Raw genomic sequence first — 13,238 nt, 5'->3', positions numbered from 1 at the left:
GCCGCTCATTGGGTCGCGGCGCCTACGGTCCCGCCCCTCGCAGCCGGCCCAGGCGCCATTGCGCACAGGAGGGCCCTGTTCCGGGGCAGTAAGGGTTCGCGGCGGTCCGGTGTTGGCGCCCGCCGGGCCCCAGCTTTGCAGACCGGGGACCTGAGGACGGAGGCGGGGCCTGTGGGCCGCGCGCGTCCGGGCGTGACTGCAGAGCGGGTCGCTCTCTCCTGGAGGTCTCTGGCCGCAGGTGTAGGGTGGGCTTCCTTTTTCCCCCACTCGCGCGGTTTGCCTTGCTTCCTCCCCTCGCTTCTTTCCTCCCTGTCACCAGCGTTTTCTTGACTATCTACTGTGTGCTTGGAGGGGTTCTCGGTGCTGTGGGGATACAGAAGTGAATCTGATAAGGGCTCCTCGCCCAGAGTGTAGGTGTTTTAAGTTTAGGGAAGATGAATGCAAGGTAGAAAGTGCTCGATGCCTTTTTAGCAAGCTACAGGATCGGTGTGTTGGCGGCTGAGGAGAAGCTGGTCAGTCCACCCTTCCCGCTCCGGACACACTGCTCTCAAGGCAGGTTTTATTTATTTATTTATTTTTAACAATTTTATTTATTTATTTGTCAGAGAGAGAGAACAGGCAGAGGGAGAAGCAGGCTCCCTGCTGCGCGGGGAACCCCATGAGGGACTGGATTCCAGGACCCTGGGATCGTGACCTGAGCCACCCAGGCATTCCTCAAGGCAGGTTTTAAATCTCGAAATGATTGAGTAGTGGTCTCCTTTTTAAGACAAAATTCCGAAAGATGTCTGCAGTTATTTTCTAGTATCCCGTATTCACCCCCCCATTAGATGTACAAGGTAACGTCTTGTATTTCATTTTTATAATAACAAAAATTGTTAGAATTCAAAGGTGACAAAATTAACTAGTCATTCACTGGTTGATATTTAGGTTGTTCCCAATCTTTTGCTATTGAAGTTGCAGAGAATACCCTGGTATATAATGCTTTTAAGTGGCTTTGTATATTTGAGAATCAAAAGCACATATATGTTTGAGTAAAGCATTACACAGGAGACTTGTGCTTACCTTATTTGGTAAGTATGCATATTTGTTTACTGTTACAGATGTAAGGGGAGACGTGAGCAGAGATGAAGATTGTGGAACTTTCAGGCATGTGCTTGCAGGTAGAGAAAGGGGGAGTGGATCTCCTGAGGTACAAAATTTAAAAGGGGCACCATAAAACTCAGTAATTGAGATTGATAATATTTTAATGCAATATTTTTTTAAAAAATCAAAATTAATGCAAGAAATCCACAATGAATGGAATTTTAATTAGGTATCTCTACTAACATCACACCAAAGTCTCAGCAAAGCAGAAAGATCCACATGATCCCTGTAGAGGCAGTCTGTTTGCATATATCATTCTACTGGTCTCCGTTATCACTTTCAAGCAAATTAATTGTTTTCATTATATGATGCAAAAGAGTGTTGTCTATATGGTAATGTATGTATAGAGTGGGAAAACTTCAGAATGTCTTTGGAGAATTTCACACAAAAGGTCATGTTGTGGGAGCAGATCCGTTTCAATCCATGATTGAAAAAATTGAGGTGGTAGCAGATGTTTCGCCATTTGATTCAGGAGGGATTTCAATAAAGAATAAAATTTTGAGGAATGAACCCTAATGAGGCAAGGTGGTATATTAGAAAGAATCCTAGAATCAAACAATTTGAGTTTGAATTCTAGATTTGCAATGTTTACCACTAGGTGAACTTGGAAGTTATTTAACTTTTTTGACTCTTTCCTAATACATAAAATAGGGGTAAATGACATCTTAGAGAAAATTAAATGAGATTGCATGTGTAACATGCTTTGTATTGTGCCTGACATGGAAGGTGTGAAGTAATTGCCACTTTTGCATTCATATGGTATAATTAAGGCATATAATTTTTTTTTAGCTGTATAATTCTGATAGCACCTTCACATGTAGTGTTTCATTTGATCCTAATATGAATCCTTTGAAATTTAATAGGTCAGGTATAATCAAACCGGTGTCATAGATGATTAAATCAACACAGAAAGGTTAAATGACCAACAGGGTCATGCTGTGTTATATGAGGAGAGGGCCAAAAACCTAGGTTTCACCCTTGACTTCTCCCTTTGCCCCAGCCCCCCACATCCACTTACTCCCTGAACAGTTCCACTTTCTAGATAATATCTACTTTTCTCCATCTCCACTTACACCACTCAGGTTTAGGCCATGATGATTTCTTACTTGTACAACTACTATAGTGCCCTAAGTAATTGCTCTGCCTTATTCCCCATGTTACTACTGGAGCAATCTATCAAAAGTAGATCTATAAGCCACAGCTCTGCTTATAATCCCTGTTATCCTCAAGACCTTAGACTGAAATATAAATGCCTTAATTTGCTTCCAGAATCAACTACATCTTGTGCCTACCTCTCTGGGTTAAAACCCTTTTCTCTCTCTCTTTCTGAAACTCACTTCATGCTTTGGTCATTCTGAATTTTTCAGTGCTTGGAACATTCTACCTGCCTTTCTTCAGCCTGAACCACTCTTCAAGGACCACTTCTCTCCTCTCCTCATTCTTATCCCCATTCCCATCCAGTGGGTATAGAAAGAAATAAAATCCCTAATCCTCAAGAAAGCGCATGGTCTTGTTATGGAGATAAACTTGTAAACAGGTAAATGACCGTAAAGTGTAGGATGTTATAGTTAAGAGATAAATGAAGTACAATGAGCACAAAGGTATTAGCTTTGAGCACCAAGGAAGGTTTCTTGGAGATGAAGTTAACAGGATTTTGAAAGATACATAGATACTTTTTGGAAGAAGAGGGCTTAGGAGAGTGATTCCAGACAGAGCAACAGTGAAAGGACCTGGCATGCCCATTGAAAGGTGGTTACTTAGGATGGAGGGAAGAAGGTTGCAAGAGACAAATCTGGAGAAGTAGCATTTCCTGACTGTCGTGTCCTGGTTAAGACATCTGGGCAGCAGTGGGAACACAACAAACTAGTGATGAAGATTACTCTGGAGGTAGAATGGAGGATGAACTAAGGGAGAAGACAAAGGATAGGGCAATCAGAGAGAAGGATGTTGAAAAGTCCACGCAGAAGGTGATGAAGGCATATTTAATGACATAAAGAGGTGTTCTTGATAAGAGGGAAGAACGTTTTAAGTGGCATAAATTATATGTTCTCATTTTTGTAACCACTCCCCATGTATCTATACCAAAATGAGGGTATGCATCAAAATATTAATATATTAAAAAATTCAGAATATTTTTATTTTTGCGGACCTCCCCAAATTTATGTATCTACAGAAGGGAGATGCAGAAGTATATACATGAAAATATAAAATTTACAAAGTATATCCAATGTCTTATTTTTATTAAGTCCCCCAAGTGTATGTGTGTATATTAACTTGTCTCAATACTGTTTGTACAGTATTTTGTATTTGTCTTTTTTCCAATTAAAAATCTAAAAAATAAAAAAAATAAAAATCTAAAAAATTATTTTCATGTAGTCAGATGTATTTTTTTTTTCCCTTTTATGGGCATTTGGATTTTGTGCTATACTGTGTAAGACAGGCCTTATGCTCTTAAAAAGTATTCTTAAAGTTCTCCCATGTTTTCATTTGTATTTTTAAGGTTTTAGTTTTCATTTTAACCCTTGATTCATTTGAAATTTATTTTAGTAAGGAATGTAATAAGAATCTGTGGTATTATGAAAATATGTATTTGGTCTTTGCCCCTGGTTCCTGGCACAGAACTCCTTAACCATTTCTGAGTGATGGGAGTATCTATTGTTATCCCTAACCATCCCCTTTAGAATACACCTGAGTCTGTGCTAATGATGTGAGTTGAGGTGGGAACCCTAGATAGCCTCAGGTTGGGGACTGGTCACTAGAAAGACCAAACACAGTGATTAGAGGGTGGGGACTCTCAGTCCCATTCCCCCATCCTCTGGGGGAGTGGAGGTGGGCAGCAGATAGGTTATAAAAATGATTGAATAACCGGGGTGGGTAAACACATTGATACCGTGGTAGGGCGGTGTACCTAGAGGGCTTGGAAGCTCTGCTCCTTCCTTAATACTTGGTCTTGTGCATTTCTTCCATTTGGTTTCTTCCTGAGTTGTATCCTTCATAAATAAACCTAAGTGAAGTGATTCCCCAAGTTCTGAGTCAAGTCTCAAAAATTTTCAAACCTGAGGAGGGAATTGTGGGAACCCCCAAACTTGCAGCCAAGTCAGACAGAAATGGAGGTAGCATGTAGGCCTGGCACTTGTAAGTCGTGTCTGAAGTGGAGGCAGTCTGGGACTGAGCCCTTCACTGCAGGGTCTATGCTAATTCTAGGTAGAATTAGAATTGAACTGAGTTGTTGCTGGACACCCAGTTGGTGTTGGAGAATCGAGGAAGTTGATGTCTGAGGACTGAATTTGGTTATTGGTGTTTGGAAAGAGCTCACACAGAATCCGGTTTTATTTTCTTCCAGGTTAATTCACATTTTCCACCATTAATATGTAATGCAGTTATTAGCATATACTACGTTCTCATATGTATCTGGACCCACTTTGGACTGTATTCATAGCTAAGTCCATACAAGTAGGAACACCATATTTTATTTACTGTGGTTTTGTAATATGTTTCAAAATTTGGTAGAGCTGGATCCTCTTCAATCTTTCTTCAGAAATTTTCTGGCTATTTTGCATGTTTGTTTTTCCTAAATGAAGTATAGAATTATCTAGTTCTGAAAAATCTGTTCTTTTGACCTATGTATGTATTACTTTTTTAATAAAACACATGTTTTATATGTGGGATATTCAAATTAAAGCAGTGGACATACAGATACCAAAAGGCCAGGGACTACAGGCATTCTTGAGGAAAAATTGACAGAATTTTGAAACATGTACTACATGGTTACCATTTGTAGTCTAGGAGTCTGAAGAGGTCAGAGAAATCCCAGAAGTGGGGCAGGTTTAGAATGGGTAGGTGGAGTAATAGTATTGATTTGGGGTAATATTTTTTCTGTTATTGGCCATTCATTCTTTGAGTGTACTTTGTGGCAGAGTACTGTGCTTGGGGTAAACATGCACATGAAAAGAGAAGGCTCTTTCCTTTAGAGCCTTCCTAGTCTATTAGACAAACATACGGTAGGACACACAATATATACGATGTACTAGACAGCTATAATGGTATGTTCTGAGTGCCATGCTACTAGGGAAGACTTCCCAAAGCAAATCTTTAAAAAAAAAACTATTAAAAATATATATTTACTTATTACAAAGATAATACATGATAATCATAGAAAAAGTAGCAAAAACAGATTTTTAAATAAATTCACAGAACTCCCTTCAGAGAGAACCATTTGTGATGGTTAATTTTATATGTCAGCTTGGCTGGGCCACGTTGGTTCCCAGATATTTGGTCAAATATTATGCTGAAACTTTTGTGAAGGTGTTTTTTGGATAAGAGATTAACCATTTAAATTGGTGGACTTTGAATAAAGCAGGTTATTCTACATAATATGGGTGGGCCTCATTCAATCAGTTGAAGGCCTTAATAGAATAAAGACTGACCTCCCTATAACAAGAAGGAACTCTGCCAGCAGACTGCCTTTGGATGCAAACTGCAACTCTCTCTATGCTGCAGGTTTTGGATTTACCAAGCCTCCACAATCACATGAGCCAATTCCTTAAAATAAATTTCTTTCAATCTCTCAACAGTAGATAATGCCCTCACTATAGATGGATATATGGATGTATACACATCCTGTTGGTTCTGTTTGGAGAATCCTAACTAATACAGATTTTGATACTAAGAGTGGTTCTAAAGGAACAGAATCTTAAGGATGAATTCTCTGAATTGGCTCTGGTGTTCCTAGAATTGGCTCTCTGGTCCAATTAGATTTAAAGACACTAATGATTCTGTTTCCAATAGTAAAGAGACTAGAAGTAATGATAAAGTCTGTGACATGATATAAAAATAGAAATATGCCAAATATCACTATTGGATATTCCTAATCAAACACTTAACGAGAGGCAAGGAACTGGATTACCATGTATGTGATACCTTCAAACATTGTTGTCAAACTAATGAGTATAATGAGATTGGCTGTTGCTCCTAATGGAACTGAACAAAGTGGGGAGAAAAAAGGATGAGATCAGGGATTCAGATTCCCAGCCCCAAGCACTGTATAAATGATTGAAAGCTTCTATGTCTATCCTGAAAGATACTCCTGTAGCTGCAGAGCTGAGATTGCTGAAAACCAAACCCAGAATCTCATCATGTTAGTAGCTGAATTATAGTGCGAATTGAAAAGTGAGGGCATCGATGAGGAAGGAATGGGATCCTGATATTTGGAATGGAATGTATGAGAATACCCTGATGAAGCTGGGGACATTGGGCCTGTAAATTCCGTTGTACTTTGCCAGTAGAAGCAGTCTGTCTCTATAGCTCCTGTCTGAGGAGATAAACCCCGCATTGCACTAGGAAACTGTAATGGTCTCCCCCAAGGCAGTTGCCTTGAAGGATACTGCTGATTCTCTTCAGAACCCATCCCCACCACCCCTCTTTGCTTCTAGAACTGTAACTAGACTAATATCCCAGTAGGCCCTGGAAGCACAAGTAATTATATGAAGAAGTGGCCCAAATATTCACGGTCCCAACTCCTGCTATCCTACCTTCTCTCTCCCAGTCTGCACTTGTGGCTTTATAGGAAGTTCCCTGTGATCAGGTGACAGAGGAAGAGAAAACTTTGTCCTGGTTTACGAATGGTTCTGCGAGACATGCAGGCACCACCCAAAAGAGGGCAGCTGTGCACATCCATGAAAGGCAGTGATAAAGGGAGATCCTCTCAGTGAGCAGAACTTCAAGCAGTTCGTCTGATTATTCATTTTGCTTGGAAGGAGAAATGGCCTGTTGTGTGATTATATACCAGTTCATGGGCTGTGGCCAGTGGTTTGGCTGGATGGTCAGGGACTTGGAAGGAACATGATTAGAAAATTGGGGACAAGGAACTCTGGGAAAGAGATGCATAGATTGACTTTTCTGAATGGGTGAAAAACATGAATATATGTGTCCCATATAAATTCTCACTCACCAAAGGGTGACCTCAGCAGAAGAGGATTTTAATAAGTGGATAGCAATTGGCCTCTTCAAGCCACCACTGTCATTGCCCATTGAGTTTATTTTAAAAGTGGCCATGGTGGCAGGATGGAGGTTATGATGGGGTCAGCAACATGGACTTTCATTCACCAAGGCTGACCTGGCTATGGCCACTGCCAAGTGTCCAGTTGGCAGCAGCGGAGACCAACACTGAGTCTCTGATATGACACTATTCCTCGGGGTGATAAGCCAGCTACCTGATGGCAGGTGGATTACATTGGACCACTTCTGTCATTGAAGAGGCAACAGTTTTTATTGGAATTGACACTTACTCTGAACATGGATTTGCCTTCCTTGCACACTGTGCTTCTGCCCAAACTACCATCCACGGACTCTCAGAATGCCTTATCCCCCATCATGGTATTCCACACAGCATTGCTTCTGGTGAAGGGACTCACTTTATAGCAAATGAAACTTGGCAATGGGCCCATTCTCATGGAATTCACTGGTCTTACAATGTTCCCCACCATCCTGAAGTAGCTGGTTTGACAGAATGGTAGACTGGCCTTTCAGACTCAGTCACAGTGCCAGCCAGGAGGCAGTACCTAGTGGGACTGGGGAAAAGGTTCTCCAGGAGGCTTATATGCTCTGAATCAATGTCCAATATATGGTGCTGTTTTTCTCATAGCAAGCATTCACTGGTCTAGGAATCATGGGGTGGGAGTGGGAATGGCATCCCTAGTAACCCAGTAAATTTTTTGCTACCTATCCCTACATACAACCTTATGCTCTACCAGCCTACTATCTTAGTTCTAAAGGGAGAAATGCTTCTAACAGTAATAATTCCAATGAATTGGAAATTAAGACTGTCACTTGACCACTTTGGACTCCTTATGCACTCGAATCAACAGATTTGTCTTTTAACTTTGTGGAGTGTTTTTGTTGTGTGGAAACATTTTTATTTATATGTGGTCAAACTTGCTAATGTTTTTGTAAATTTAAGTACTCATTAAAAATACCTCTTTTACTGCAAAAGTAAGTTTATTTCTCCCTATATCACTGGTAATTTTTGTTTTATGAGTATGATATTTATACAACATAATTACATAATTGATTTATACAATGTTATTACATAATTGATATTTGTAACTTTTCCTTGTGAATTATGACTGTAAGCAGTATTTCTTAGCGATTTTTGGCCTCCACCTTATTTTCTATTAAAATTATTACTTCTGCTTTCTTTTATTTGCCCTTGACTAGCAGATCTTTAGTCATCCTATTTCAATCTTCTGAATCACATTAGGTGAGCCTCAATAATGCAACATACAGTTTGGTTTCACTTTTAGATGCAAACTGAAAAAAATGTTTTAAGATTTTTATTTATTTATAAATATTAGGGGCAAACACCTATTAGTGAAATTACTGTGTCGTAGGGTAGCTCTATTTTTAACTCCTTTTTTATTTTATTTTATTTTATTTTGTTTTGTTTTTTTATGTTAGTCACCATACAGTACATCATTAGTTTTTGAGGTGGTGATCCACGATTCATTGTTTTCGTATAACACCCAGTGCTCCACGCAGAACGTGCCCTCCTTAATACCCATCCCCAGGCCAACCCATCCCCCCACCCCCCTCTCCTCTAAAACCCTCAGATTGTTTTTCAGTATGGAGGTTCCTCAAGAAGTTAAAAATAGATTGGACTCTGAGAAACAATCTATTTTTAACTTCTTGAGGAACCTCCATACTGTTTTCCAGAGTGGCTGTATCAGTTTGCCTTCCCACCAACAGTGTAAGAGGGTTCCCTTTTCTCCTCACCCTTGCCACCTTCTGTTGTTTCTTGTGTTGTTAATTTTAGCCATTCTGACTTCTGTGAGGTGGTATCTCATTGTGGTTTTGATTTGTATTTCCCTGATGCTGAGTAATGTTGAGCATTTTTTCATGTGTCTGTTGGCCATTTGGATCATGTCTTCTGCCCATTTCTTGACTGGATTTTTTTGTTTTTTGGGTGTTGAGTTTGGTGAATTCTTTATAGATTTTGGATATTAACCGTTTATCTGATATGTCATTTGTGAATATCTTCTCCCATTCTGTAGGTTGCCTTTTAGTTTTGTTGTTTCCTTTGATGTGCAAAAACTTTTTGCCTGATGACGTCCCAATAGTTCATTTTTGCTTTTGATTCCTGTATCTCTGGAGAGGTGTCTAGCAAGAAGTTGCTGTGGCCGAGGTCAAAGAGGTTGCTGTCTGTGTTCTCCTCTAGGATTTTGATGGATTCCTGTCTCACATTTAGGTCTTTCATCCATTTTGAGTATGTTTTTGTGTATGGTGTAAGAAAGTGGTCCAGTTTCATTCTTCTGCACATAGCTGCCCAGTTTTCCCAAAACCATTTGTTGAAGAGACTTTTTTCCATTGGATATTCTTTCCTGTTTTGTCAAAGATTAGTTGACCATAGAGTTGAGGATCCATTTCTGGGTTCTCTCTTCTGTTCCACTGATCTGTCTGTTTTTGTGCCATACTATACTGTCTTGATAATTATAGCTTTGTAATACAGCTTGAAGTCTGGAAATGTGATGCCTCCAGTTTTGATTTTCTTTTTCAACATTCCTTTGGCTATTTGGGGTCTTTTCTGGTTCCATACAAATTTTAGAATTATTTGTTCCAGCTTTGTGAAAAATGCTGGTGTTATTTTGATAGGGATTGCATTGAATGTGTAGATTGCTTTGGGTAGCATAGACATTTTAACAATATTTGTTCTTCCAACCCATGCGCATGGAATGTTTTTCCGTTTCTTTTGCCTTCCTCAAATTCTTTCATAAGTGTTCTATATTTTTCAGAGTACAGATCCTTTACCTCTTTGGTTAGGTTTATTCCTAGGTTTCTGGTGCAATTGTAAATGGGATTGATTCCTTGATTTTTCTTTCTGTTGCTTCATTGTTAGTGCATAGAAATGCAGCAGACTTCTGTACATTGATTTTATATCCTTCAACTTTGCTGAACTCCTGTATCAGTTCTAGCACTTTTTTTGGTGGAATCTTTTGGGTTTTCTACATTTCATGTTGTCTGTGAGGAGTGGAAGTTTGACTACTTCTTTGCCAGTTTGGATGCTTTTTATTGCTCTTCGTTGAGTAGACATCCTTATCATGTTCCTGACCTTAGGGGAAAAGCTCTCAGTTTTTCCCCACTGAGGATGATATTTGCTGCGGGTCTTTCATATATGGCTTTTCTTTTCTTTTCCTTTTTTAAAAATATTTTACTTATTTATTTGACAGAGAGAGAGAGATAGTGAGAGCAGGAACACAAGCCGGGGGAGTGGGAGAGGGAGAAGCAGGCTTCCCGCCGAGCAGGGAGCCCGATGCGGGGCTCGATCCCAGGACCCTGGGATCATGACCTGAGCCGAAGGCAGACGCTTAACGACTGAGCCACCCAGGTGCCCCCATATATGGCTTTTCTGATGTTGAGGTATGTTTCCTCTATCCCTACATCGTAGAGGGTTTTTATCAAGAAGGGATGCTGTACTTTGTCAAATGCTTTTTCTGCATCTATTGAGAGGATCGTATGGTTCTTATCCTTTTCTCTTTTATTAATGTGGTGAATCACATTGATTGATTTGTGGATGTTGAACCACCCCTGCTGCCCAGGAATAAATCCCACTTGGTCATGTGAATAATTCTTTTAATGTACTTTTGGATCCTATTCGCTGGTATCTAGTTGAGAAGTTTTGCATCCGTGTTCATCAGGGATATTGGTCTGTAATTCCCCTTTATGGCGGGATCTTTGGTTTTGGGATCAAGCTGATGCTAGGCTCATAGAATGAGTTTGGAAATTTTCCTTCCATTTCTGTTTTTGGGAACAGTTTCAGAAGAATAGATATTAATTCTTCTTTAAATGTTTGGTAGAATTTTACTGGGAAGCCATCCAGCCCTGGACTCTTGTTTGTTGGGAAATTTTTGATTACTGATTCAATTTCTTTGCTGGTTATGGGTCTGTTCAGGTTTTCTGTTTCTTCCTGTTTCAGTTTTGATAGTTTATATGTTTCTATGAATGCATCCATTTCCCCCAGATTGCCTGATTTGTTGGCATATAATTGCTCATAATATTCTCTTATAATTGTTTGTATTTCTTCAGTGTTGGTTGTGATCTCTCCTCTTTCATTCATGATTTTATTTATTTGGGTCCCTTCTCTTTTCTTCTTGATAAGTCTGGCTAGGGGTTTAACAATCTTTTTAATTCTTTTAAAGAACCAGCTCCTAGTTTTGTTGACCTGTTGTACTGTTTTGTTTTGTTTTGTTTTTAATTTCTGTATCATTGAGTTCTGCTCCAATCTTTATTATTTCTCTTCTCCTGCTGGATTCAGGCTTTATTTGCTGTTTTTTCCCCACTCCTTTGGGTGTAAGGTTAGGTTGTGTATTTGAGACTTTTCTTGCTTCATGAGGAAGGCCTGTATTGCTATATACTTCCCTCTTAAGACTGCCTTTGCTGCATCCCAAAGGGTTTGAACTGTCATGTTTTCATTTTTATTTGCTTCCATGTATTTTTTAAATTCTTTAATTTCCTTCTTGACCCATTCATTCTTTAGTAGGATATTCTTTAACCTCCATGTATTTGTGGTCCTTCCAAATTTCTTGTGGTTGACTTCAAGTTTCATAGCATTGTGGTCTGAAAATATTCATGGTATGATCTCAACATTTTTGTTCTGGTTAAGTCCTGATTTGTGACCCAGTGTGTGATCTCTTCTGGAGAATGTTCCATGTGTACTTGGAGAGAATATGTATTCTGCTGCTTTAGGATGAAATGTTCTGAATATATCTGTTAAGTCCATCTGGTCCAGTGTGTCATTCAAAGCTGTTGTTTCAGGGTGCCTGGGTGGCTCAGTTGGTTAGGCATCTGCCTTTAGCTCAGGTCATGATTCCAGGGTCTTGGGATCGAGCCCCACATTGGGCTTCCTGCTCAGTGGGGAGTCTGCTTCTCCCTCTGCCCCTCCCCCTGCTCATGCTCTCTGTAGCTCTCTCATGTGCTCACTCTCTCTGAAATAAATAAATAAAATCTTTAAAAATTTTTTGAAAAATTTAAAAAAAACACACAAAAAAACAAAAAAGAAAACAAACCCCTCATTTCTTTGTTGATTTCTGCTTAGATGAGATGCCCATTGCTGTGAGTGAGATGTTAAAGTCCCCTACTCTTATTGTATTATTATCAATGAGTTTCTTTAAATTTGTTATTTTTTTAAACTTTTTTTTAAAGAGTTTATTTATTTGACAGAGAGAGAGAGCAGCAGAGGGAGAGGGAGAAGCAGACTTCCTACTGAGCAGGAAGCCTGATGCAGGACCTGAGCCAAACGTAGATGCTTAACTGATTAAGCCACCCAGGCACCCTCTGTAAGTTCATTACTAATTGATTTATATATTTGGCCACTCCCAAGTTAGGGGCATACTATTTATAATTGTTAGATCTTGTTGGATAGAGCCCTTTATTATGATATAATGTCCTTCTTCATCTCTTATTACAGTCCTTGGTTTAAAATCTAGTTTGTTTGATATAAGGATTGCCACCCCAGCTTTCTTTTGGTGTCCATTAGCAGATAGATGGTTCTCCACCTCCTCACTTTGAATCTGGAGGTGTCTTTGGGTCTAAAATGAGTTTCTTGTAAGCAGCATATTGATGTGTCTTGTTTTCGTTTTTCTTTCTGATACCCTTGTCTTTTGATTGGAGGATTTAGTCCATTTACATTCAGAGTAATTATTGAAAGATACTAATTTAGTGCCATTGTATTACCTATAAAATTGCTGTTCCTGTAGATTGTCTCTGTTCCTTTCCAGTCTTTGTTACTTTTGATCTCTCTTTCTGCTCAAAAGATGCCCTTTAGTATTTCTTGCAGGGCTGGTTTATTGTTCACGAATTCCTTTAGTTTCTGTTAGTCTTGGAAACTATCTCTCCTTTTTTCTGAGTGACCAGCCTTGCTGGATAAAGTATGCTTGGCTGCTGCATATTTTTCCCATTTAGCACATTGTATATATCATGCCAGTCCTTCCTGGCCTGCCAGGTCTCTGTGGACAGGTTGGCTGCCAGCCTGTGTGCCTACCTTTGTAGGCACGGTACCTCGTGTCCCAAACTGCTTTCAGGATTTTATCTTTGTAATTTGCATG

At 39.5% G+C, this 13,238-nt stretch overlaps 1 protein-coding gene across 21 annotated transcripts in view; it reads left to right on the top strand.

Annotated features, from left to right (window-relative positions):
- Positions 1-51: 51 nt before the first annotated feature.
- PSPH (phosphoserine phosphatase) overlaps positions 52-13,238 on the top strand; it is a 61,253-nt gene continuing 48,066 nt past the window's right edge. For 11 of the 21 annotated variants that reach the window (XM_028109832.2, XM_028109837.2, XM_088029122.1 and 8 more), the window contains exon 1: positions 158-245. The gene's annotated coding sequence lies outside the window, so the exon portion shown is untranslated. Of the gene's footprint in view, positions 246-471; positions 553-1,100; positions 1,161-12,382; positions 12,471-13,238 lie in introns of those variants that run through there. The other 10 variants (XM_088029115.1, XM_088029126.1, XM_088029119.1 and 7 more) reach the window with 10 other exon arrangements.

The sequence above is a fragment of the Eumetopias jubatus genome, unplaced genomic scaffold (genome assembly GCF_037043125.1).
Source record: "Eumetopias jubatus isolate StellerSeaLion01/CBP00866 unplaced genomic scaffold, mEumJub1_p1.0 scaffold_12, whole genome shotgun sequence".
Taxonomy (NCBI): domain Eukaryota; kingdom Metazoa; phylum Chordata; class Mammalia; order Carnivora; family Otariidae; genus Eumetopias; species Eumetopias jubatus.
This window is presented reverse-complemented; position numbering and strand designations above follow the sequence as displayed.